At 41.0% G+C, this 6000-nt stretch overlaps 1 protein-coding gene across 3 annotated transcripts in view; it reads left to right on the top strand.

Annotated features, from left to right (window-relative positions):
- The window catches only part of NRG3 (neuregulin 3), an 873897-nt gene that overhangs the window by 427260 nt on the left and 440637 nt on the right, over positions 1 to 6000 (top strand). The window lies entirely within an intron of this gene.

Below are 6000 nucleotides of genomic sequence, written 5' to 3'. Positions count from 1 at the left end.
TTTTTTTTTTTTGCTTGGGGCGGCAGAAATGCTGGAGCCGGACCTGACTCCAGCTCTGGCACCCTAACGCATGGACTCTCTCGTTCTTGCAGCGCAAACTGCCCTGGGCCTCTTCCTATTTTCTTCTCAGAGCCTCTTCCTGTGTCGTAGATTTATGCCTCCTCACTTGCCTCTTCCTGGCTGGTCTTGCACGCTTTAAAAGAGTGCATTCTTCCTCGTGTCTCCCCCTGAACTGAACTCAGACTTCCTTCTCGTGCCCCAGGATGCCTGGGTCTTAGTCACAGTCTCCCCATCACATAAGCCTTGTGTTCATTCTCTTCATGTGGGGAGGTGGACTAAACCTGGAACCGGTGAGGCTCAGCACCAACCCCCTTCAAGGGCCAGCGCCCCTGTAATATGCTGTTGTTGAATTCATTATTGGGCCTGAGAATCCAGCAGTTTTATATCTGGTTGCTACACACAACTTACTTGTAAGACCAATAATGAGCTTCTTGCCACCCAAATGAAATTGGAGAACACGTGTCCCATTCATCTCTTAATGCCCCATGGGTTCTGTGCTAGCCCCACTTTGATCCCTTTGTGCTGCTCTAGCAGTGCAAGGGAGCCAAATAGCTGGTTTAAACAGCCAACTGGTAATTCTCCACAAAATTGCCCAAGGCCTTAATGGTCCTTAAGGTGCCATCTGTCAGCCAGGGATTGCTAGAGCTTGACACCCCCTTCCTAGCCCATGTGTCGGGGTGTGTGGCAAGACCAGGCTGAATTCTGGCAATCCCTAGCTGGCAGATGCCCCTTTTGTGGGCTGTTACAGCCAGTTATGGTTGGGACTGGAACTGGCCACCAGCTGCTCCAAGGATTGCGGAGCGGCAAACAGCTCCTTGTCAACTCTACCACCCATTTGCCCCAATGGGTATTGAGCACAGCAGAGGATTGAACAATCACTACCTCAGCATGGAACCCCATACTGCATGCTATCAGTCTGGGTCTGTGAAACCATCAGATCACAAAATAATAACGTAAGTCCACTTTTACTTATGTCAGGGATATGGCAGTGGATTCCCACTTCCTATGGCTGACTCTCTTGGACATCCCTGCCTCCCACTAGTTACGATATATCACTGAGCTCGGTATCCTTTGGGTGCTTTCATTGATATGTGATGCAGTTTCTTAAATAAGAATGGAAACGTGTGACTAAGATCAGGAATTGTAAATATTGACTAGCTTGTAGAAATACAGGGACATATTCTAATTATGCCATGAGAAGAATTCAGCACATGCTTCCAGTTTACTTCAAATTCTCATGCTGAATTTGTTCCCTCACATTGTTTCCCTGTTATTGTGTTATTGTCCATCTGTGATGAAAGAAAAAACATTCAATTGGATATTTACAAAGGAGAATATGCATAGGTTAAGGTTATCACTGCAAATTTATCATAGGGCTTACACTTGAGGAGGAGGTGCCAATTTGGCAAGCTTATACAGCTGTGCAGGAGTTAGTTATAATTGTTCCTAGAGTGAATTCATCCTAATGCATCAAACTCCCAGAATGCCTGTAAGCAACAAACAAGTTTAAAAGCTGGATGTAAAGTGCTACCAGCTTTCCTGCTTAGCTCTATCTGTCACGACTTCTGAAGTGGAAATAAATGTTCAGTATCTCAGCTGTTTAATGTCACTGTAGAAAAAACTGGAAGAAAAGGAATAAGCAAAATACAACTTCTGGTTTAGCAGTCAGCTCTCAAATTGCATTTGATTTTCAGCAGGATGTACTGAAACTTGCCTTTGCAACAAGATAAAACCTGTTAGATTGGTGAAGGGCCAAGATGGGCGAAGGTAAAGGAGTTAAGCACAATTCAAAAAAATATTGGTTAAACATTATATTAGGCTGGTGTGTGTGTGTGTGTATATATATTTGGTTTCAGAATGTGCAAGATGGGATGGCAAATAATACAATTTAATTCAATTACCACAGTGTTGTGCATCTCATCCTGGTACCAGTTGAAAAAGTCATAATATGTGATCTCTACTTTCTGAGTAGATATGGATATGACTGTTGTTCTAATTAATCTAAAGTCATAGGTATATAGGCATTTGTTCCATAGATATACAATGTTCTTCTCATACTGACATTTTGCAAAATACTCCATACAGCTGTGTGATGCATATCTTACAAATATCACATATTTATTAGACAGTATCATCTACAGGTTAGAGCAGGGGCCTAGAAGTCCAGACATATGCAATGACTTCCTAGTTCTGTTAGTAAGGAATGTGGTTATGGGGAAGTTACTTAGACCCCAGCCCTGTGAACCCTGGGCCCAGTTTGTTGCGGGGAAGAGCATTGCACATCTCAGAATCAGGCTAAAATTTGTGCCTCAGTTTTCACACTGGTGAAACAATTATAATATAGCCACATCGCAGGTGTGATTATCATTTGTTCAAGGTCTTTGAAATCCTAAGGTGAGAGGTGCTGTATAAGTACACAGTGTTATGTAAAAATCATGATTAAGGTCTTTTGTTTTTCACCAAGGGCATTATTCATAGGATAGGGTTTAAGGCGCCTTAGTTCAGCAAGTATGCAATCATGTGCGTAATTTTAAGCATGTGAGTCATATTCTTAAAGTTAGGCACATGCTTGGTTTTATTAGGACCTAATCAAACATGTTGTATTTGTTTTAATTTGGAAGACTAGATAATTAACTTAATATGATGGGTTTTTTTTTTTTTGCTCACCTAGAGTCTTAGGGCTGATCCAAAGCCCATTAAAGTGATTAGAAAGACTTGCATTGACTCCCTTCAAAGGGTTTTTAATCAAGCCCCTAGTGATGTATAAATCCAATGCTCAGCCTGAATAACCAAGCCAGCTACTTGGGTGATGATTGAGGAAAGTAGGAGGAGAAATCTTCCCTCTCTCCCAGTCTATATCAAATGGCCACAGAGACTAATGCAGCACTACGGCTGAAGTAGCCTATGTCGTATACTTACATACCCTTTAACATGGGGGGAGTTGGGAGCTCTGTACTGCCATACTTGGGACATGCATAGAGAGGAGCTCTGTGCTGTTCAGGGAGCATGTACCCTTTCTGTGTGGTCTACTCACTTCTTCTGTGGAACCATACCAGTTCCACGGAGCAAGGCCCTGGATTTTTTCCTCCTGGAGTTTTTCAGCATGTTGCCAAACTACCTAATGTCCGATTTTTTATTTATGGTGGTACAAAGCTGTGGAGAGGATTGTGGATTAACCTTTGGGAAAATATTTGTGTGAGTTGGGGGGGGAGATTTGTTCCATGTGATGTAAAATGTGTGGATTTTAATTCAGTTTGCAGTTCCTGGAAGTAAACGGAAGAGAAGTCAAAATATTAAAAAACACAAAAAAACCCACAACCTCCTTAGGATTGTGACTTGAGACAAAATTCCTGATATGTAATGTGCACCATCTGTGGGGTAGCCCTAGAAAACAGTGTGACTCAAAATCACAATTCCTCTCAAGTTTTCTCCTTGCTCCCAGGGAGTAGTAATGTGCTGTCAGTATATATATCATCCTGCACCGGCCCAATCACCTTTTGGCTATTGAATACTACCAAAACTGTACCCATTCTCCTCCAACTGGCCACCCTCCTTGTTCCAGGGAAGTATTAAACACATTACTCCTGGGGGAATTCTGTACCACTGCATGTGTGCATAATTAATAAGCCATGCAGATTTTTAATTTTTTGCGCAGAAAAAAGCTGAAAAGTTGCTGCAGTTCCACCTTTTGCCCATCAGAGGGTGCTGTGGCGATAGAGCAAGCCACTCCCAGCCAGCTAGGGAAGAGAAAGAGCCTGTAGAGCCTTCTTCACAGTGCCTGTAGGGCCAGGTCAGGAGACGGGGACAATGGAGAGACAGACAGCATGGGGTGCTAGGGGGTCAGGAAGGGGCTCATAAGGGCTTGTGGGGGAGGAAAGACCTGGGGCAGGGGCTGAATGGGAGTGGAAGCACAGGGCCATGGGGGAGGGGGGAGAGGGAGGCGCAGGGCCACAAGGTGATGGGAGAGGGGGTGCAGGCCCACATGGGGATGTGGGAGTGGGTGTCTGAGTGTGGGGTGGAGGGACATGTGCCTGAATGAATGGGAGAAGCTAGGGGTCAGCCAGGGTCTGCATGGGGGAAGCTCCCTAACAATCCCGCCCCACCCTCCAAAAGAACCTGTTCCCTACTTTTCTCACCCATACCCAACAATCCTCCAAGTTCACACCCAAGCTCCTTCCTAGCAATTATTTCCCTCTCCCTCAGCTCCTCCATTATCTTTGACTCCCCCCAGCCTTTGCACTGATTCTGGGGGATGCGAGAAATATGGTTCTGTACTGTAGTTTAAATGAATTATTACTCAGAGTACTGTATTAATATGCCTACTAAGAAATCTATTTGTCAAAAAACAATTTATGAAACTTTTTTGTTGTCTGTATTGTTATAGATATAGTTGCTGACAGGTATTTTGAAATAAATGACCAAAAATAATTGAAGCTGGTGTGATTATATTGTGTTATTCTGACAAATAAAATATACAGAATTTGAAAATATTGTGCGCAGAATTTTTATTTTTTTGTTGCAGAATTTTTAATTTTTTAGCATAGAATTCCCCCAGGAGTACCACATAAGTATTCTAATGTCTGTGTAGCCTGTGTGGGAGGGGTAAAGTAGGGTAATTTTTATTCACTGGAAGGATGTGAAGTGCTAAGTTCTCATGAACTCAGTTTTACAGTTTTGCACTAATTCCCTTTCAAGATAATTTATTTGAATTTACAGGGAGCAAGAAAAAGAAAGACACATTCATTGTAAGTTTGGGAACTATGACAGACCCTCCAAAGAGTTTCAGGAACTCTTTCCATGAGAAAATTACTAATGGAAGATTGAGAGTTCTCTGATTTATAACAACAACCGGCCATAGTTTCTTAGCTGGTGATTATATTGTTTAATCATACACTGAGAGTATTGTGAGCTCCAGTGTAAATGAAGGTGAACTGTAGCTCTTTCTCTACCTCATCCAGAAAATTTAAGCCCTTTGAAAAATTAATCTGAGACCAAACACTGGAGGAGAGGGAGAATTGAAAACTATATAGGAAAAATATTTTCTCTCCGACACAACACATCGTTAATATGTATATGTGTACAACCTATAATGTGTTTATGTGACACATAAGAGACTGTTACCAATTATTTATGGAGTGTATATATTCGTCATTTCTTGAAATCAATGGAATTACTTGTGTGAGTAAAGTTACTCATGTGCCTGGATCTTTGCAGGATCAGATTACTGGTCTTGTATATCAGTCTTTGCCTGAGAGAAGTATTTCTGAATGGCAGTATTGACAGCTTTATCACTCAGAACTCTTATTTTCAGAACCTAGGGGAAAGTATTCCCTTCCTCCCAACACAGGCTTTCTCTTTTCTTTATGTTCCCAAATTCCCCTTTAAATTATAGCTAAACTAACTAAAGGAGCTCAGAGTATTGAAGTGTTACAGAGAAAATTAGAAATGCAGCTAGTCTGGAGTTGACTGCATGTGGTGTGTGTTTTCAACAGTGCGCAAAATGTTTATCCGGAAAAATCCAATGTAATTGTATTTATTTTTCTTTCTCTTTAAGCTAGTTATAAATGAAGAAACAATACAATTATAAATATTTTTAAAAAATTGTCATCAGTTTAGTGTTTTTAAACTAATGCAATAGATGGCCTTAAAATATTTAAATGTTTTCTTTTTGCCGTCAATCTAGAGAACTAGATTATATTACTTCAGTATTTATTTCTTTTCACTTAATATTTAGAATGCTGCAATGCCAGCATAGCATTTGGTTATCTGGGCTCTGAAAAGTTTTTTAAAGGAGACAACTCTAGAGTTGGCAGGAGTAGAATAAGATTTTCTTAAACAATTTATTCTAAGTTATTCATCATTTATTTATATATATATATAAGTGTTGTGGCCTATGTAGGGTAATGATGCAATTTTTTTTGTTATTTTCCAGAGTAGATG

The sequence above is a fragment of the Terrapene carolina genome, unplaced genomic scaffold (assembly GCF_002925995.2).
Source record: "Terrapene carolina triunguis isolate 2854851 unplaced genomic scaffold, T_m_triunguis-2.0 Scaffold146, whole genome shotgun sequence".
NCBI lineage: Eukaryota > Metazoa > Chordata > Testudines > Emydidae > Terrapene > Terrapene triunguis.
Note: the sequence above shows the minus strand (reverse complement) of the source record. Positions and strands in the feature narration are given on the sequence as shown.